General features: G+C 35.8%; 1 non-coding gene across 1 annotated transcript; it reads left to right on the forward strand.

The window, feature by feature from the left end:
- The first annotated feature begins 16,256 nt into the window (after positions 1-16,256).
- On the forward strand, positions 16,257-16,363 carry LOC121216786 (small nucleolar RNA R71). The gene has a single exon (XR_005913004.1). It is a non-coding gene; the product is annotated as a small nucleolar RNA R71 (small nucleolar RNA).
- Positions 16,364-22,894: the final 6,531 nt, after the last annotated feature.

The raw sequence follows: 22,894 nt of genomic DNA on the forward strand, positions 1-22,894 counted from the left end.
GAATTATCCGTTTAGTTATATGAATGCCATACTTCAATTGTGCTTAATTTCATTGCTCAAAACTTACTAAGCATTAAATGCTTACTCCGTTCTATGAATTTATGTTTTATAGATTTTGGTTCGTCAGCTATCGGACTCGGGATTATTGAAGTCGAAGTCTCCCACACTATCAAAGCCCCTTTTGGTACACTTTTGGTTGAACTTTGAAATGGCATGTATAGGACTACCCATTTTGTTGTTGGTCATGGACCCTTTGGTTTTGTATAAATTTGGATAGCCATGTGAAAATGGCTTATATACACTTTGAGCTTAATATTATAATCGTCTTGTATGATGTTCATTAAGAGGTATGGAAATGTTTGGGAACGATTAGCCATTGGAATGGTTAATCATGATCATATTTTGTGCTATATATGCTAAAGGGCTAGTTGAATCATGGAAACTATGTAATAGGTAAAGTTTACCCTAAAAGCTGATGCTGGCAGCAGTAGTGATGTGGATGTGAAAAATCACTAAAAATAGTAGAAATGTAATTAAATAGTGAATAAATTATGTAATTTAACCTTGATGAATCTATTTTCATAGGAAAGTAACGGAACGGTCATATGAATAGTATATTATGAGATGTTAAAGTTTTCGTGAAATAGGGCTAGAACGGTTTCTGGATTCCCTGTTCCAAATTTTGAAATTCATTATAAATTAAACAGAGATAATTAGATGTCATGCCTTATATTTATAGATTCCTTGTTGAGTCTAGTTTCATTAGAAACAAACGGCATCAGTATTGAAGCCCTGTACAGGGAGATATCCAAGTCGTAATGCGAAAAGGTCAGTGTAGTCGAACCCTGAAACATGGGGGACTTTAACTGATAAACTGTACTAATTGGCTCGACCGAAAATTCTAGAAAAAAATTTGTAGATGAACATATGAGTCTAGTTTCAGGAAAAATTTACGAAACTAGTTTTCGAGTTTTGAAACTCAAGATATGATTTTTAAGGCGACAGTGACGCAGTAACCAGCTTGTCTAGAAAATTTTCAAATGGACTGTGAAAATAAATGTATTATGTCTGTTAGCACCTCGTGTTCGACTCCGGAAATGGTCTCGGGTATGGGGTGTTACAATTAAATTGGTATCAGAGCTACGGTTTAGTCGATTCTAGGACTACCGTACTATGTTTGGGTCTAGCTATACATGTCATTATGTGATTATTTGATAGTGTGGTGATTTCTGACATTTGCAAATGTGTGTATTTATAATGGATCCCGATCCCGACCGAGCGATAGCTGATGATCTTGAGAGTGTAGCGCCTGCTCCCGCACAAGGGACAGCTCCGGCGGACTCTCAACCTATTGCTAGTAATCCGAATGATGAAACTAGACAAGCTTTCTATAGCGTGATGAATGATTGGTTCAACCAATACATTCGAACTAATACGGCTGTTCCACAACCTCCATTCCCGACTAATGCCACCCCCGCACCTACAATACCTCTGGTAACTGACCAAATAAGGTCAAATAAGCCCACAGTTGACAGAATCCGAAAACACGGGGCTACTGAATTTAAAGCTACGGACAACGATGATGCCGAGCAAGCTGAATTTTGGTTGGACAACACTATCCGGGTACTCGATGAGCTATCTTGCACACCTGATGAGTGCCTAAAGTGTACTATCTCCTTGCTACGTGATTCTACCTACTATTGGTGGAATACGTTGACTTCTGTTGTGCCCAGAGAGCAAGTAACTTGGGAGTTCTTCCAAACCGAGTTTCGAAAGAAGTATATCAGTCAGAGATTCATCGACCAAAAACGAAAGGAATTTCTTGAACTCAAACAAGGTTCCATGTCGGTTATCGACTATGAACGAAAATTTGTGAGGCTTAGTCGGTACGCGCGAGAATGCATTTCTTCAGAAGCTGTGATGTGCAAACGTTTTGAAGATGGACTGAATGACGATATAAAGTTGTATGTTAGCATTTTAGAAATCCGAGAATTTGTGGTACTCGTCGAGCGAGCTTGCAAAGCCGAGGAGCTCAATATGGAGAAAAGAAAAGCTGATATGGGAGCAAAGGAGTTTCGTAAGAGGTCTTCGGGGAGGCCCTTTCAACAGTCATCGAAGAAATTTAGAGATGATTTAGGCCGATCTAGAAACACTTCGGGCTTTTCTAGACGAGATCGCGATCGACCCCCTGTGAGTGCACGAGTCATTTCGGTCGCCAGTGTTGGAACTGATCGTCGAGACAGAGCGGAGTGCCAGTATTGTGGTAAATGGCATTCGGGTGCTACCACTGCTCGAGGTAGACCATCTAGAAATACGGGCAGTGCTAGTGGTGGTCAGAGAGGATCTAGAGATGCAACGACCAGATCTGAGGCTCGTGCTCCTGCTAGGGCTTATGCTATACGCGCACGCGAGGATGCTTCCTCGCCAGATGTTATTACCGGTACTTTTACTCTTTTTGATACTAATGTGATTGCTTTGATTGACCCTGGTTCTACTCATTCTTATATATGTGAAACCTTAGCATCCAGTAAGACTTTACCTATTGAGTCTACTGAGTTCGTAATTCGGGTGTCAAATCCCTTGGGTCGTTACGTGCTTGTCGACAAAGTGTGAAAGAAATGTCCCCTAGTAATTCGAGGTTCCTGTTTTCCGGTGGACTTGATGCTTTTGCCGTTTGATGAATTTGATGTTATTCTTGGTTTGGATTGGTTGACCGTTCATGATGCGGTTGTGAATTGCAAAAGCAAGACTATTGATTTGAGGTGTGCAAATAACGAGATAATCCGAGTTGAGTCTACGGACTTAAAAGGGTTGCCAGCTGTAATATCCTCAATGTTGGCTCAAAAATATGTAAGAAAGGGGTGCGAAGCATACCTTGCGTATGTACTTGATGACAAAGAGTTAGAAAAGAAACCCGAATCTGTGCCGGTGGTTTGCGAATACCCGGATGTTTTTCCCGAAGAATTACCGAGTTTACCACCTGTTCGGGAGGTAGAGTTTGGCATCGAGCTTGTACCTGGGACTATGCCGATTTCAATAGCTCCGTATCGTATGGCACCAACCGAGTTAAAAGAGTTGAAAGCTCAGTTGCAAGAATTGACGGATAGAGGTTTCGCTCGACCAAGTTTTTCTCCTTGGGGTGCACCAGTATTGTTTGTGAAAAAGATGGAACCATGAGGTTGTGCATCGACTATCGTCAGCTGAATAAGGTGACAATAAAGAATAAATATTCGATGCCACGTATTGACGATTTGTTTGATCAACTAAAGGGAGCCTCAGTGTTTCCAAAGATAGATTTGAGATCGGGTTATTACCAGTTGCGAGTTCGAGATTCGGATATACCCAAAACTGCTTTCAGAATGAGATACGGTCACTACGAGTTCTTAGTGGTGCCATTTGGGCTCACTAATGCCCCTGCGGTATTTATGGATTTGATGAATCGGATCTTCAGACAGTATTTGGATCGGTTCGTAGTTGTGTTCATTGATGACATCTTGGTCTATTCAAGAGATGAGACCGAACATGCTGAGCACCTAAGATTAGTGTTGCGAATTTTACGGGATAAGCAGTTATATGCTAAGTTTAGTAAGTGTGAGTTCTGGTTAAGAGAGGTTAGCTTCTTGGGTCATGTGGTATCCGCATCGGGTATTCAAGTTGATCTGAGCAAAATTTCAGCCATACTTAACTGGAAGCCTCCGAGAAATATTACTGAGGTTCGGAGCTTTTTGGGACTTGCCAGTTACTACCGACGGTTTGTAAAAGGTTTCTCGATGATAGCTACACCGATGACGAAACTATTTCAGAAAGATGTTAAGTTCGAATGGACGGAAAAATATCAGAAAAGTTTTGATCAACTGAAAACTTATTTGAGTGAAGCTCCAATTCTAGTGCAGCCCGAATCAGGCAAGGAGTTCGTCATTTATAGTGGTGATCCCTACTTGGGTTGGGTTGCGTATTGATGCAAGAAGGTCGAGTTGTGGCCTATGCGTCGAGACAATTAAAGCCACATGAGAAAAATTATCCGACCCATGATCTTGAACTAGCTGCCATTGTGTTCGCCTTGAAAATATGGCGACATTACTTATTTGGTGAGAAGTGCCATGTATACTCGGATCACAAAAGTCTCAAATATTTGATGACTCAACGAGACTTGAATCTGAGACAAAGGCGTTGGCTTGAGTTGTTGAAAGATTATGAGCTTGTCATTGATTATCACCCGGGAAAGGCTAATGTGGTTGCGGATGCCTTAAGCCGGAAATCACTGTTTGCTTTACTAGTAATGAATGTACACTTGTCTGTTCTACCTGACAATGTGTTAGTAGCTGAATTAAAGGCCAAACCATTATTGATTCATCAAATTCGTGAAGCTCAGAAAGTCGATGATGAATTGGTTGCAAAATGGACTGAATGTGTTCTGAATAAGGAACCAGAGTTTCAAATCGATGATGACAATTGTTTGAGGTTCAAAGGTCGTTTGTGTGTTCCAAGAAATTCAGAACTCATTTTGATGATTCTGAACGAAGCTCATTGTAGCCGAATGTCAATTCACCCGGGGAGTACGAAAATGTACAACGATCTGAGACGCCAGTTTTGGTGGCATGGTATGAAACGAGACATTTCCAATTTTGTCTCGAAGTGTTTAATATGTCAGCAAGTGAGGGCAGAACATCAAGTGCCTACGGGTTTACTTCAGCCGATCATGATACCTGAATGGAAATAGGATAGAATCACGATGGATTTTGTGTCTGGGTTGCCATTGTCGACAAGTAAGAAAGATGCGATTTGGGTTGTTGTTGATAGACTGACTAAGTCGGCTCATTTTATCCTCGTACGTACGGATTTTTCATTGGATAAACTAGCTGAATTGTATGTTTCTCAGATTGTGAGATTACACGGGGTACCGATTTCTATTGTGTCGGATAGAGATCCGAGATTCACCTCGCGATTTTGGAAGAAATTGCAAGAAGCTTTGGGTACCAAGCTGCATTTTAGCACTGCTTTTCATCCACAAACCGATGGTCAATCCGAGCGGATAATTCAGATACTTGAGGATATGTTGAGATGTTGCATCCTCGAGTTTAGTGGCTCATGGGAGCAGTATTTACCTTTGATTGAATTTGCTTACAACAATAGTTTTCAATCAAGTATTAAGATGGCACCTTACGAGGCTTTGTACGGGCGTAAATGCCGTACATCATTGTTTTGGACCGAGCTCGATGAAAGTAAAATTTTTGGAATTGATTTGATTAAAGATGCCGAACAAAAAGTAAAAGTAATCTGTGAAAGTCTAAAGGCAGCCACAGATCGTCAGAAATTGTATGCGGATTTGAAACGAAAGGACATTGAATATCAGGTGGGAGATATAGTGTTTCTTAAAGTTTCACCTTGGAAAAAGATACTCAGATTTGGCCGTAAGGGCAAGTTGAGTCCGAGATTCATTGGGCCGTACGACATCTCCGAACGAGTTGCTCCAGTTGCGTATAGATTGATTTTGCCCCCTGAACTTGAAAAGATTCACGACGTCTTTCATGTTTCGATGCTTCGACGTTATAGATCTGATCCGTCACACGTAATTAATCCATCAGAGGTTGAAATTCAATCCAACATGAGTTATGAAGAAGAACCGATTCGTATCCTAGCTCATGAAGTGAAAGAGTTACGAAACAAAAAGGTTCCTTTAGTAAAAGTGTTCTGGCTCAAACACGGGATAGAAGAAGTTACTTGGGAAACCGAGAATGCCATGAAAGAACGATACCCAAACCTATTTACCGGCAAGATTTTCAGGGACGAAAATTTCTTAAGTGGGGGAGAGTTGTGACAGCCCTAAATTGACCCTAGTCGGAAAGTGGTTTTGGGACCACGAAACCGAGTCTTATAAATAATTAAAGGTTATATTCTGTGTTTATGATGTGCGTAAATGCTTGTGTGATAGTTCCATACTTTAATTTGGTCAGTGTATGTGAAATTTATTAGTAGGGACTTATGTGAGACAATTTAGAAATATGCTAGGCAAGTGTTAAAGAGGCATATTAATATATGTGGGAAAGTGCTTGTCCTTGCATGTCAAATTAGCCAAATTAAAGCATAGTAGTCGGCCATGCTATGGGTGGAAACATGTCACAAACATGTTATGTTAGTGATGTATGTTAGGAAAAATAAAATAAGGAGCATGGTAATAAAATAATGAAAGGGAATATGATGAAAACAAAGAAAAAAAGTGTCCATCCCTTTTCATTTCTTTTGGCCGAAAGTTCTAAGGAAGAAGGAAGGAGCTCTTGCTTCATGTTTGGCTTGGAAGAGGATTAGGAGGAGGTTCGGCCATACTTGTGTCTAGGATAAGGTATGTTTGATGTTGTGCCATGAGGGTCATGCATGTTTTTAGTTGTTAGCTTGAGTTCTAACTAGCCCATGGTTCAAATCTTTGCTATGTCATGGAGATGATATTCGGCTAAGGTGGATTGGTGTTGATGTCATTTCCATGCTAAAAGTGAAGCTTTGTAATGATGCATGTGATGGTGGATTGATGACTCTTGAATCTTCTTTTTAGCATTTTTGAGTGAGACATTAAGTTCTTTCTTTAACCATGACCAAAATTAAAATGGTATGGTGTTGTGATGCATTCGGCCATGGTAGGAAGTAGAAGAGAAATGTGGTTGTTGTTCACGTTATTTAGATGAGAAATGGTAGTAAGGTGAAGTGCAAATGTTAGTGTTTGATTTACTAGTGTGTATATGTGTATTAGCCGAGTTTTGAATTTGAAACAAAATGGTATGTAGTCAATACAAGTAACCATATTTGTAGGAAGTATTAAGCATATACTCGGCCTCAACCTAGACATGTATATTCGGCCACATGAGATAGGTTGGTGTTGCATGTGTTCGGTTAGAGGCAAGCATATTGATGCTTTTATCTTGGCTTAGATAATCGGCTAAAAGAGAGTGTGGGCTAAAATGTTGAGTTTGATTCATGATTTCTATATATATATGTGACTTTAATGCCTAATGTATATATGGGCTAAGTACCTTGAGGTTCTCTTTTGATGTTCAAATGAATTGTGTTAAATTGCTTAATGTGATTAAAAATGCGCATGACCATTGTGTATTTGAGCTAAAAGGTGGCCATATGACCTATCAAGCTCCTTGTCATATTCGGCCATAAGCTAGCATAATGAGACTTTAATAAGTTAAATTTGTTTGAATTAGCTCAAGAGCTTAGAGGACCACAGTTGGATAAGGGAAAGGAAAAAGTTATCGAATAGCCGCCGAAAACCTTTGACCACATCCGAGGTAAGTTTTCGAGTAATGGAACTTAGATTTTGATTTGATTAGATCATGTTTTAAGCAAATCAAAATCATGCTCTTTGTATGTGGCTATTGAGCCGAAAATGATTATGCTCGATAAGCGACTTGTGATTGAATCCTAGTTATGAAAATGAAATATAGATGTGTCATGATTTATTGATATGTGTATGGATATTCGGATGATAACCGGGCTAAGTCCCGAAGGCATTTGTACGAGTTACCAAATCCGGGCTAAGTCCCGAAGGCATTTGTGCGAGTTACTAATTCCAGGCTAAGTCCCGAAGGCATTTGTGTGAGTTACCAAATCCGGGCTAAGTCCCGAAGGCATTGGTGCGAGTTACTATAACCGGGCTATGTCCCGAAGGCATTTGAGCGAGTAGCTATACCCGGTTAAATTCTGAAGGTACGTGATTTGGGAATGAGCGATCTTGCTGTAATGATTTCAATTAATACGCTCGTAAAATCCCAACAATGAGGTATGTTTCGTATGTGCATTAGAATAGTTGATTTCTTTCGAATATTATTCGCTCAGTCGAGTAATGAGCTTCCGGCCTTTGACTAAGATGATCCCTTTTGTATGAATATAGGGGTTGGAATGTGAAGTAGGAATGATTTGAGAATATGTATATATGGAATTATCCGTTTAGTTATATGAATGCCATACTTCAATTGTGCTTAATTTCATTGCTCAAAACTTACTAAGCATTAAATGCTTACTCCGTTCTATGAATTTATGTTTTATAGATTTTGGTTCGTCAGCTATCGGACTCGGGATTATTGAAGTCGAAGTCTCCCACACTATCAAAGCCCCTTTTGGTACACTTTTGGTTGAACTTTGAAATGGCATGTATAGGACTACCCATTTTGTTGTTGGTCATGGACCCTTTGGTTTTGTATAAATTTGGATAGCCATGCGAAAATGGCTTATATACACTTTGAGCTTAATATTATAATCGTCTTGTATGATGTTCATTAAGAGGTATGGAAATTTTTGGGAACGATTAGCCATTGGAATGGTTAATCATGATCATATTTTGTGCTATATATGCTAAAGGGCTAGTTGAATCATGGAAACTATGTAATAGGTAAAGTTTACCCTAAAGGCTGATGCTGGCAGCAGCAGTGATGTGGATGTGAAAAATCACTAAAAATAGTAGAAATGGAATCAAATAGTGAATAAATTATGTAATCGAACCTTGATGAATCTATTTTCATAGAAAAGTAACGGAACGGTCATATGAACAGTATATTATGAGATGTTAAAGTTTTTGTGAAACAAGGCCAGAACGGTTTCTGGATTCCCTGTTCCGACTTTGGAAATTCATTATAAATTAACCAGAGATAATTATAAGTCATGCCTTATATTTATAGATTCCTTGTTGAGTCTAGTTTCATTAGAAACAAATGGCATCAGTATTGAAGCCATGTACAGGGAGATATACAAGTCGTAATGCGCAAAGGTCAGTGTAGTCGAACCCTGAAACATGGGAGACTTTAACTGATAAACTGTACTAATTGGATCGACCAAAAATTCTAGAAAAAAATTTGTAGATTAACATATGAGTCTAGTTTCAGGAAAAATTTACGAAACTGGTTTTCGAGTTTTGAAACTCAAGATATGATTTTTAAGGAGACAGTGATGCAGTAAGCAGCTTGTCTGGAAAATTTTCAAATGGACTGTGAAAATAAATGTATTATGTCTGTTAGCACCTCGTGTTCGACTCCGACAACAGTCTCGGGTACGGGGTGTTACAATTATGTTTTGGTATATGTATATATGTATAAAGTTTATCCTATGGTAGCTACATAAATGTTCATAGTTGTTCAAATTATGCCTAACAATGGAATATGCCAACGTAAGATTATAAACAGGTATGCATGTAATGATATGCCATGTTGAATGATAGAGTTAGCTTAATTTGAATGTTTAAAATGGTTGGTATTTGGATGTGAGTTTAAGTGTATGTCATTGGTGTGATTTTGGGTGAGAAATAAAGCTAGAAATGACTTCATTTGGTCCACACGGACAAACACACCGGCGTGTGTCGAGACCTTATATGACACATGTCCTGGTACATAGGCTTGTGGTTAGGTCGTGTGTCCTCTGCACCTTAAAAAATTAAGAAACAGAATGCACAGAATTGAGCACACAAGCAGAGACATAGGCGTGTGTCTCAGCCGTGTGTGCTACACAACCTAGAACACGCCCGTGTGTCTTGGCCATGTGAAACATGTCCCTAATTACGAAAAAAATTAATTAACCAAACGGCCTAGCACATGGGCCTGTGGTATGGCCATGTGCACAAGTCAAAGAGTTACATGGGGTCGAACGCAGCCTACAACACGGGCGTGTCCCTTGGACCACACAGGCGTGTGACCCTGCATCTTGGAAAATTTTAGAAATTTTACAAAAAATTCTATGAGTTCCCGATTTAGCCCCGATTCGATTATAATACTCGTTTTGGGCCTCGATGGTCCATTTAAGGGATGTTGTGAATCATCTCGGTAAATGAATAGAATTTGACTTAAATTATTTGTAAACGTTCTGAAAGTTTTGATAATGCTCCGTAACCCTATTCTAGCGATGAATACGGGTTAGGGGTGTTGTATTTAGTGGTATTAGAGCCAAGTTTAGTCAATTCTTGGACTGAACGTAGCATATGTGGAGTCTAGAAATACATTCCATTATATAACATGTGATAGTATGATATCTCCCAACTTTGATGAAAATTGTTTCACAAATAGACAGAAATGCTTTCCAATCAAGATAATTCTGATGATTGTGAAAGAGATACTTAAGTATCTCAGTAAAATGTTACTTATGATGAAACAAATTTTGAAAAGGTACGGATAAATGTTTTTATAGTACATGAGAATGATAAATATTATATTATATGATTATATATATGAAAATTAAATTTTGAGGCTTACGATCTCCACCCACTCACCAGTATAGTTTTATACAATAAAATTCGCAAGATTTATATTGATTAAGCTCATAAGTGTGGAAGAAGGGTTCAAAGGCTGAATGATTAATAATGTAGTCAAAATTGAGAATGGGTTAATAAGTAAAGATGATATTAAAAAAGATCAAATTTTTTCTGAGGATTATTCTAAATGTGTGATGTCATTGTTAAAGAAGAAGTTATTCATGAGTAAAAGACTTATCCAGATATGATATTTACAGAACGGATTAGCCAAAAACTCTTCTGAATTGACTCTTTCAGTGAATTGAATAATGTAAGATTATTGATGACTTTCTTAGTTAATGGAATACTGATGAAATTACATAGATATTTGAATGCAGCTGTTATAATCAGGGATATTACACTAATATCTTCTTGGTAATCTATAAGTTCTGCTATTCTCAGAGACATATGAAATTGTTCATGTTCAGATACAATATTTATCATATTTGAAAGCTGGCTAATTATATTAGAGTGGTTTTTCTCTAACTTACTTGAGCTTTCTAATTCATCATGATTGATATAAGATTGGGTGATAAGTTTTATATGATATAATTTCTTACTTCTACTGATTGAAGCCCTGAATTGCGAATATGCAAAATTATATTTTCTTTGTGATGGTTGTTTCTACTGAGTATGTGTGATGTTACTCTTCTAAATTTTCTTTGAGATACCATCAATCTCTTTATTATTCAAACATGGTTTATCTATGAAAGATATTCATTGGTTAGTGGTAACTATACTTACTACTGTTATGAATTCTGACTTGAGCATGGGAATTTGGTAATATAGAACACAAATTATAGAAACTGTATTATTGCACTGGTTGATATTAGAGCCACCCTCGGTTTTCCTCTTTTATTTGAAAAATATTATTGAGGTTGAGATATTGTTCCATTTATATTGTGGAAATGTCAGATCTATTATAGTATTATGGTTTTAACCTATCTGTTGATTGTGACCCCGAAATAATTTAAAGCTTTGATATCCTTTTTAATTTTTGTGAAAGTGTTTTCTATGATAGCTACATCAATGATATGGATATTACAGAAAGATGTAAGATTTGAATGGACTGAAAAATATTAGTAAAGCTTTGATCGGTTGGAAGCCCTAATGACTGAAGTATCAATTCTGGTTTAGTTTGAATCCGTTAAGGAATTTATTATCCTAGTGATACATCATTGAATGGATTAGACTGTATTTTGATGAAGAAAGGTAAAGTAATGGTCTACTTCTAGCCACATAAAGATATAGGAAAAGAATTACCCGATATATGATCTTGGATTGACAATTATTGTGTTTGCAATGAGAATTTGGTAACAGTATCTGTATGGTGAAAATATCATATATATATGTATTGATCATAAATTTTAAAACACTCGATGGTATAGAAAGATTTGAATCTGACAAAGAGTAGATGGTTTGAATTATTGAAAGGCCCTGATTTGGTAATTGATTATCATTCAAGAAAAGCAAATATAGATTGCTTGAATTATCTATTTTTGAGATTGTCAGATTATATAATATGGTAGTTTCTGTTATTTCTAATAAAGATTTACAATTTATATTCTGATTTTGAAACAAATTACAAGCTCTGGGTATACGGTTTCATTTTAGTACCGCATTTCATTTTTAGATAGATGACCAATCTGAACATATGATTGAGATTTTTGAAGATATGTTTTGGTGTTGTATTATAGAATTTGAAGGCAATTGGAAAAAAGAAATATTTGCCGTTAGTTGAATCCATATATAGTAACAATTAACAGTTGTGTATAAAATTTTGATATATGAGACTTTATATGGTTATAATGTAAAACCCTGGTGTTTTGGACTGAGCTCAGTGAGAAAAGATACATGTAGTTGGTTTGATTCATTGAAACCAAAGAAAGGTGAAAGTGATCTGAGACAGTATAAAAATAGTATTTGATCGTCAGAAATCTGATGTGAATCTAAGACGAAAACAAATAGAGTTTCAGATTGGCAACATAATATTTTTGAAAGTTTCACCATGGAAGAAAGTTCCTCGATTTGGCCGTAAAGGAAAATTAAGTTTGTGGTTTATCGGGCCATATAAGATTATTGAAATAAATTAGACTTGTTGCGTATTGATTGATATTATTATCAGAGTTCTACAGAGTTCACAATGTTTTTTTTACAAGTATATGTGTTATGACAGTATCAATCAGACCCATCATCTGTTATTGCTTTGATAAATGTTAAATTTAGCCTAACACGATTTACAGTGAGAGATTGATTGAAATTCTGGCACTTGAAAAGAAAAACTAAGAAATAAAAAGGTAGCATTAGTAAAAGTTTTTTGACAATGACATGGTATTGAGGGAGCTAACTAGGAACTAGAGGAAACTATGAGAAAGTAATATTTGAATCTCTTTATTGATAAAATTTTTGAGGACAAAAATTTCTTAAGGAGGAGAGTTGTAACAACCCATTTTTCAGTGAAATCGGAATAGTGATTTCAAGACCACAAATCCAATCTGAAAATAAAATTTATTTTTATTTTATTACATGGTCCGTAATATGTTAGAAATGTCATGTGAAAATTTTGATAAGAAAAATTTTTATCGATTATGTGTTTAATTACAGGAAAGACCAAATAGCATAAAATGCAAAAGTTGAGTTCTAGTAACTAGAAGGATTAAATAGCTATGGAATTCAAAATTTAGATCCTTATATGGTAATTAGACCATTAATAAAAAGTTAGTAGATATTTTTGGATGATTCATCCATGGAAAATTAGAAAAAGACTAAGGATTAAATTGGAAATCAAAATAATTAAAAGATGATAAATTATTAAATAGAAATAAAAATTATTTTATATCATCTTCTTCCCCAGATATTCCATGAAAACCCTAGGAAAGAGAAAGCAAGCTTTCTTGGCCAAATTGGGTAAGTTTTCTTGTCCCGTTTTTATTAATTTTGGTATTTTTGAAACCGCGATAACTTAATCTATCTATTTAGAGGATCAATTGGAAAAGTTATCAAGGTATGGAAATTATTTCATGGATGAATATGATGAAAATTTAAAATTTATGGTAGAAAATGAAAGGTTGTTGATAGATAAACAACTTTTACAAAGTGATTTTTGATGAAAACGTGATTTAGGAACTAAAATGTAAAGTTGTGAAAATTAAAGAAAAATTCTAAATTTCATAGAATATATGTGCTGTAAATTTTATATTGAAATTTCGATTAGGTTTGGAATTGGGAGTAAATTGCATAAATTTCTTTTTACGAGCCTAGAGACAAAATTGGAATTAATGGGAAAGTTAGGGGCAAAATAGTAATTTTGCCTATAATGTAAATTGAGTCCACTTGAATATGAAATGTGATAAATTTATGTAAAATTTACTCGTATAGATTTGGATAAACCAAATTCAGAGCTAGAACGAGGAAAGAGGAAAATGTCGGATTAGTAGATTTTACGTACACAAACATTGTCGAGGTAAGTTCGTGTAACTAAATTGTGTATATTTATATGCTTGAATTAAATGTTGTGTTTGTGAATTGTATAAATATCACATATATATGAAATTGAAAATATATCTGACAAAGCCCGATCAATAATAATGCCGATAAATGATAAATGATAAAAATTTTACTTGTATGTTTGAAATGAATGTAGAATGTGTTTACTTGAATTATATGAATGTTATGGATGTATGAAATAATCACATTCCTAATAATGCTTGAAAAATGTTTAAATCTCAGTTGAATCAATTGAAAGTCGATGGATATGTGATTTCCCGAAATGAATAAGGTTATGCATTTGTTACTGATAGGATTTAGCTCGGACTAGTAACCTTATTGACCTCATTACAGAAATGATTTAACTCGGACGGGTAATCCTGATATTAGTCCTCTCGAGCATGTGTTATGGGTTGGATTTAGCCTAGACGGGTAATCTAGATCAAGCTCCTTAGAGCATATGCCATAAAAAGGATTTAGCCTGGACTGGTAATCCTGTTGTATACATGTGTGGCTCGAGAGTGTACACTCTAAAATAGTACCTTGTGGTTACCATTGAATATGCATTGACAGATCCTGATTTGTACACCTTGAGTGTACTACTTGTGTATCCATTGATATTTCAAAAAAATTCAATTGGTGGCAATTTAAACATAAGAAGATATGAATAATAAAATGAGTTATTACACGTATCCATATGAAATACAAGAAAGTGATGATACATGACAAGTGATATATAAAAGTATGAGATGATAATATTTGTACATGGAAATTATTTGATAAGAATGTTCATCCTTGATTATAGACTTGTACACATTGAGAGTACTACTACTTGTTTGACCTTGATATTTTGAATGATATGAGTAAAGTTCTGACATGAAATAATCTGAACTCGAGATGAACTATTATGAAATTATACTTGTAATATAAAGAGATGATTTGTACATGTTAAATGAGGACATGTTGTGGAAAGCATATATGCCTCGAAACTTGATTGTTTTTTAGTCCAAATATGTTTTGATGTTATTATGGAATATATGACTTACAAGGGCAATGAGGATATGTGTAGGGCTTGAGGTCAAATTGATTGAATATGCCTTGCATAGTTACCTCAAAATAGAATAAATGGTAAGTTAAGTACCATGTTATTCGAACTTACTAAGCATTTTATGCTTGCTTAGTTTTATTTCCCTATTTTATAGTAAATTGGAAGCTAGTTGGATTGGAAGCTTAGCGGAGATCACTCACACTATTCATCCACCTATATCAATACAAATGGTAAATCAATTATGGTTATAATGGCATGTATAGGTTAAATTGGTCATATTGGCATATAAATGTAAATGATTATTGTAATCTAGCCATTGGAATGGCTAGTGATGATTATGTTTTGGTATATGCATACATGTATTAAGTTTATTCTATGGTAGCTACATACATGTTAATGGTTGTTCAAATTATGCCTAACATATGGAATATGTCAAGGTAAGATTATAAACATGTATGCATGTAATGATATGCCATGTTGAATGATAGAGTTAGCATAATTTGAATGCTTGAAATGGTTGGTATTTGGATGTGAGTTTAAGTGCAGGTCATTGGTGTGATTTTGGGTGAGAAATGAAGGTAGAAATGGTTTCGTTTTGTCCACACAGGCATGTGTCTAGATCGTGTGTGACACACAGCCTGATACATAGGCATGTGGTTAGGCCGTGTGTCCCCTACACCTTAAAAAAATTGAGAAAAAAAATGCACAAAATTGAGCACACAGGCAGAGACAGAGGCGTGTGTCTCAGCCATGTGTGCTACACAGCCTAGAACATAGCCGTGTGTCTTGGCCGTCTGAAACCTGCACCTAATTACGGAGCAAATTAATTAACCACATGGCCTAGCACATGAGCGTGTGGCATGGCTGTGTGCCCAAGTCAGAGAGTTACACGGGGTCAAACACGGCCTGCAACACGAGCGTGTCCTAGGGTCACACGGGCATGTCCCTTGGACCACACGGGAGTGTGAGCCCTGCATCTTGGAAAATTTTAAAAATTTTGTAAAAAATCCTCTGAGCCCCTGATTTAGTCCCTATTCGATTATAATACTCATTTTGGGCCTCGATGGTCTATTTAAGGGACGTTATGAATAATCTCGATAAATGATTAGAATTTGACTTAAACTATCTGTAAACATTCTGAAAGTTTCGGTAATGCTCTGTAACCCTATTTTGGCAATGCTCCGTAACCCTGTTCTGGTGACGGATACGGGTTAGAGATGTTACAGATTCGATAACATGGTGACTGTATCTAAGTTAAAAACACCGGCTACTTTTGTTAGCTTCGTCTTCATGACTTGCCACTGATAATTATTCAGTGACATCTCCTCTATAAACTCATAAGCCTCTTCAGGTGTTTTATTTTTCAAGGTACCACCGGTGGCTAGGTCGATCAATTGCCTAATCGAGGGACTCAAACTGTTGTAGAGAGTTAGAAACTGTAACCATAGAGGTAACCAATGGTGAGGGCACCTTCTCAATAAATCCTTGTACCTCTCCTATGTATCATATAGGGTATCTAGGTCCATCTGAATGAAGGAAGAGATATCATTCCTCAGCTTGGCTGTCTTAGCCGGTGGGAAGTACTTAAACAAGAATTTTTCGGTCATTTGATCCCATATAGTGATAGAACCTTATGGTAAGGAGTTCAACCACTGTTTAGCTTTGTTCTTCAAAGAGAAAGGAAACAGCCGTAGGTGAATTGCATCGTCAGAAATGCCATTTATCTTGAAAGTGTCGCAAAATTCTATAAAGTTAGCCAAATAAGTATTTGGATCTTCTTCTTGCAAACCATCAAACTGAAAAAATTGTTGGATCATCTGAATAGTGTTTGGCTTCAGTTAAAAATTATTTACAGTAATAACAGGTCTCATGATACTCGATTCTGCCCCAGTTAGAGTGGGCTTGGCATAATTGTACATAATACGAGGAGCAAGATTTAGATTTGCCAGATTCGTAGCAACCACAAGAGGTAGCTGATTATTTTGATTATCAACCATCTCCTCAATAATAACAATAATGTCCTTTGCACGCCCGTGTCCTAGTCCGTGTGAAAACAAAGCATACATACTGACTTGCACCACACAGTCAGAGACACGCCCGTGTGCCTTGGCAAACTGGAGGGGTTACTGACTTGGGTTTGTACCTTTCAAATTGGCCACACATGCCCTTATGTCAAGCATGTTTGCCTCACACGGTCATTAGACATGCCCGTGTGTCTAAGTTGTGCTTGAGACTGACTTAAATTAGTAGGGCTACCCCAAGAGACACACGGCCGTGTAACATGACCATGTGTCACACACGGCTGAAACACGCTCGCGTGTCTGCCCGTGTGGACAAAAATAGGCCATTTGCAAATCCAATTTGCCACCCAAATCTCATGCCCACATTGAAACCAATTTGAAACCATTTTCATACACTTATAGGTAGCCCAAAACATACCAAATTCACACACATATTATACCATCTATTGTCAACCATTTTAACTACTCAATTCCACATTCAAAATATACCAAATCATTATGCCAAAATCATCACAAACCAAATAAACTCAATAAGCATTATATACAACACACATAACACTTACCAAACACATAATTCAAGCCAACTTAAATGGCTATACATACCACATTTACAAGCCAAATCTCATGGCTAATATCGTGACCCAAAACATACCAAAATAACACTAGCCTATACATGTCATATACCATATATACAAAGCTTCAAAGTACTAATAAGTTGATTTGATAGTGTGATGATGGTTCCTGATGATCCCCGATGTCCGAGCTAGCTTTGATACTCTATAAAACAAAGACAAATTACACACAGTAAGCTTCATAGCTTAGTAAGTTTGTACCAGATATACTCAACAGTTCATAATATACAAATCATCAATTAATAAACACTTAGTAGTTCACATATTATCGTTCAATTCTAATCCATGAGGTTTTATCATATATATATACAAATTCATTAAGCTTCATACACATAGTATCAACTACCATATAGGAACCATACGTACCTTTACTTTTCCGTATTTATTTATTTCATTCTCACCTCTTTGCTCAACATGTTAAATCGTTCGGAAATCTTTTAATGCTCAAAGAACTCACACACTTAGTGCCTCATATAGCCGAAGCTATTCCAATTCGCATACTAAGTGCTATTTATAGCCGAAGCTATTTTGAAACGCACACTAAGTGCCAAACATAGTTGATTTGTCATCGTACACAATCGTAATCACATATATACAATTTATGCATTATTAAAGCATTAAAAACATAACTGTAACAACATTTATCACATACGAACTTACCTTGTACTCGAAATTGACGAATCAGATTAATTACTCGATAACCTTCGATTTTCCCCGATCTAAATCCGAGTTCTTTCTTTCTTGATCCATATGTATTCAAAATTGACCCATTAATCACCTATTCATTCAATTTAATCCACAAACACATATTTGGGCATTTTTATACTTTAGCCCCTAAAGTTCCACATTTATTCAATTTAGTCCCTATTTCATAAAAACACTAATTATACAAAATTTAATTACACCCAAGCCTAGCTGAATTTCCTAGAGACCCCTGAAAGCCCAAAACTTTCATTTTTTTCACAATTTAACCCCTCAATTTACACTTTTCTCAATTTAAACCCTAATATGCATTTTTACTCAAAATCACTTTACAAAACATGTATATCAAGCACCAAGCTTTCATAATTCATCACCAAGCATCCAAAATCTCAAGCATACATAAATGGAAACTCACAAATTCATCAACAAGTTCATAAATTAGGCTACGAGCTAGCTAGTGCTCAAAGCAACGATCATAAAAACATAAAAATTATCAAAAACTAAGCTCAAAACATACCTAAATCAAGAACACAAATGGTTGAACCCTAAAATGTTCTCCAAGCTTTATTTTCTTTTGATTTTCAATGGAAGAAAGATGAATAATGGCCACCATTTTGTGTTTTTAATTAATATTAACTTATTAACCAATTTACAATTTTACCCTTGGTCATTAAACTATTTAATCATAAAATATATGGCCATTTATGTTAGCTCTCACTAATAATGGTCTAATTATAACATAAGGACCTCCCAGTTAATAAGGCATAACATTTTGGCACTTTTAACATATAGAATGCATTTTACGCGATTAAGTCCTTTTTCTCTAATTGAGCTATTAAACGAATAAATTAGCTCACAAAATTTTCACACATATATATTCACATGTTGTAAACACCAAAAATAATATTAAAATAATTTTACGATCTCATATTTATGGTTTTGAAACCACTGTTCCAATTTAACAAAAATAGTATTAAAATGGCGTCGTATGAAGCTCTATACGGTCGCAAATGTAGAACTCCATTGTATTGGACAGAGTTAAGTGAGAAAAAGATACACAGAGTTGACTTGATCTGAGAGACCGAAGAAAAGGTGATGATAATTAGAGACAGTTTGAAAGCGACCTCAGATCATCAAAAGTCCTACACTGATTTGAAACGAAAAGAAATAGAATTTCAAGTTGGTGACAAAGTATTCTTGAAAGTGTCACCTTGGAAGAAAGTTCTCCAGTTTGGATGCAAAGGAAAACTGAGTCAACGATTCATTGGGCCATATGAGATCATTGAAAGAATCGGGCCTGTAGCATATCGGTTAGTGTTACCTCTAAAGCTTGATAAAATTCATAATGTGTTTCATGTGTCTATGCTATGACGATATTGATCGGATCCTTCACACGTTATTACTCCAACAGAAGTTGAGATTCAGCCTGATATGACTTACAATGAGGAACTGATTAAAAAACTGGTATATGAGACGAAAGAGCTAAAAAATAAAAAGGTGGCTTTGGTAAAAGTCCTCTGGAAACAGAAAGGATTAAAGGAAGCTACCTAGGAGCCTGAGATACAATGAGGAAGAAATACCCTAACCTCTTCTCTGGTAAGAATTTTCGAGGATGAAAATTTTAATAGGGGAGAGTTGTAACAGCCCAATTCCAGTGAGATTGGAACAGTTGTTTTGGGACCACAACAGAAAGGATTAAAGGAAGCTACCTAGGAGCCTGAGATACCATGAGGAAGCAATACCCTAACCTCTTCTCTGGTAAGAATTTTCGAGGACGAAAATTTTAATGGGTGAGAGTTGTAACAACCCAATTCCAGTTAGGTCGGAACAGTTGTTTTGGGACCACAAATTCGAGTTAAAAATAAATAGCTATAGAATTCAAAACTTAGGTCCTTATATGGTAATGAGACCATTGAAGAGTAGTTAGTAGATATTTTAATGACTCATCCATGGAAAAATTAGAAAAGGCAAGGGACTAAATTGGAAATCATTAAAATTAAAAGATGGAAATTAGATAAAAAGAAATATTCATCTAATTTCATATCATCTTCCCCAAAATTTTTATGGAAACCTTAGGAGTGAGGAAGACAACTTACCAAGCTTAAAAAGGTATGAAATCAAGTCCTGTTTTTAATGATTTTTATATATTTTGAAACTAGAATAATCTAATCTCTTTATTTAAGGGATTAATTTGAAAAGTTATCAAGGTATGAAATTTGGGTTATGGATGAATATGATGAAAATTAGGAATTTATGGTAGAAAATGAAAAGTTATTCATAGATAAACAACTTTTACAAATCAATTTTTGATGAAAACTTGATTTAGGGACTAAAATGAGAAATGGTAAAAACCCATGGAAAATTCTGAAATTTTTGAAAAAATGTGTGTTATAAATGTTGTTTATAAACTTCAGCTAGGCTTGGAAAGAGGGTTAAATTTCATGAATTTCATTTTCTGAGCTTGGGGACGAAATCAAAATTTTGAAAAAGATAAGGGCAAAATGGTAATTTTTCCTAGGATGCAATAGAATGCGAATGTATAAGAAATGTGATAGATTAATAGTTAAACTTATCCATATAGATCCGGAAAGACCAACTACGGAACTAGATCGAGGAAAGCAAAAGGTTTTGGATTTGTTTGAATTCAAAAATGAACCAAGGTAAGTTCGTGTAACTTAAAAATGTAAGTTAATATGCTTGAATTGAATTGTATGATTGTGTTGTTATGTGTGAGATGATATATACATAATGAAATAGTTTTAAGGTGTGTAATATAGAAAAATTATTGTGTTACAGGCCTCAATTGAGATTTACGTATAAGACCATGTCTGGGACATCGGCATCGTATCTGATTTCGCGTAAGACCCTGTCTGGGACAGAGGCATCGATATTGTACTACATGTAAGACCACGTCCGGGACGTCGGCATTGTACTTGTTTATGAGCATCTGTATTGTTTCTGACCCGTCTGATGATAGCGTACGAAATCTGAGATTCAATATATGAAATGTATAACCTATGCAGGTATGTTTGTATTGTACTAAATTTCTAAATATGAAAAACTCTGTCTCTGTGAAATATGTATGGAAATGAAGTATGACATATATGCAAACAAAGGAGCATGATTAAGTTTATGAGTTATTCTATGAAATGGTTGTGAATCTATATGGTTGAATTGTACTTATATGCTTTAGCATTTAGACCAATTGTATTTGGCTTACTAAGCTCTTTGTAGCTTACTCTGTGTGTTTACTATCTGTTTTATTGTTATCGTCGCTACTAAAGGCTCGGGGATAGTCGAGGATCGTCACCACACTATCGATCTCATTTTGGTACTTTTGAAAGTGTAAATATTTTAAAGCATGGCATGCATAAGCTAGAAGGTCTATGTATATAAGTTTTGATGTGTATATATTATGCCATAGGAGTTGGCTAGCAAATGAAATGTTGTATATAGTTTTGGTATTTGGGTGATGGTGCCAAATGATGTATGGTTGTAGTGTTTTATGAGCTAATATGTTTTTGTTATAATGAAGCATGTTTTGAGCATGTAATTGGTTGGAAATTTTGGTATGAATGTTGTATATTATTGCTTGTAGGATTGGACCCAAAAAGGGATGGCAAATTTGGCTTAAACCAAGCCTACTTGGTGCCACACGATTAGGGGACATGGGCGTGCCTTGTGGCCGTGTAAGAAAAGTAGTATTCTCCTAAGAACCACACAGTCTTGACACACGGGTGTGTCATATGGCCGTGGGCTAAAGTCAGTAGCTAGCTAAGTATCACACGACCATAGTACACGGGCGTGCCTATTGGTCGTGTGAAAAAGTCAATATAGGACCTATTTTTGGCATGGCTGATTCACATGGGCGTGTCTAGTGCCCTTGTGTGACACACGGCCTAGTCGCACGGGCGTGTGACTTTAACAATTTGAAAGAATTGGTTGAGTTTTGAAAATTCTAAATGTATTCGTTTTAGTTCTGACGTTTCTTAAATGTATATTTTAGGTCTCATAAACCGTATTAATAAATGAATTGTTGATGAATGCCTCTGTATTAATGATATTTAATATATGTTATTCTGTATGGGTCTGAAATATTATGTTTGTCTGGTAATGCCTCGTAACCCTAATCCGATGTCGGTTAAAGGCTAGGGGTGTTACATAGGATTTAGCCTAGACTGGTAATCCTAAGGTAAAATATACGGCTCAAGGGTGTGCCTTTTTATTATGTACCCAATGGGTATATTTTCGCATGTGCATATTACCTGAACATCCATCGAGATTTCAATAGTTCAACAAAAAAGACTCTTGAAGGGTGGAAAGGTAAAATTAATGGAAGCTTGTAATGTGATGAGCTCATCTATGTTTAATTGATATTCATATGAGATTACATGACTAACTTGTTTGATTAACTATATGTGTTTAGGTAACTTACCCAAAATTGATGGAATATGTATTTATGTGTGCTTGTGTTAATAAATAAGACCGGTAAGTTTATTTCCCATTATACGGACTTACTAAGCATAAAATGCTTACTCCATTTATCTTTCCCTGTTTTATAGTGCTCAAAGCTCGCGAAAGTTAGAAGTTGGTCGGAACAGTCATCACACTATCCACTATCTCATTTTGGTATAAATAGAAATCTTATTTTGGTATAATGGCATCTATAAACTTAGTTGGCCAATGCTGGCTTGTAATTGTTGTTTTGTAATGTAGCCGTTGGAGTGGCTAATGA

Source organism: Gossypium hirsutum, chromosome A02 (assembly GCF_007990345.1).
Source record: "Gossypium hirsutum isolate 1008001.06 chromosome A02, Gossypium_hirsutum_v2.1, whole genome shotgun sequence".
NCBI lineage: Eukaryota > Viridiplantae > Streptophyta > Magnoliopsida > Malvales > Malvaceae > Gossypium > Gossypium hirsutum.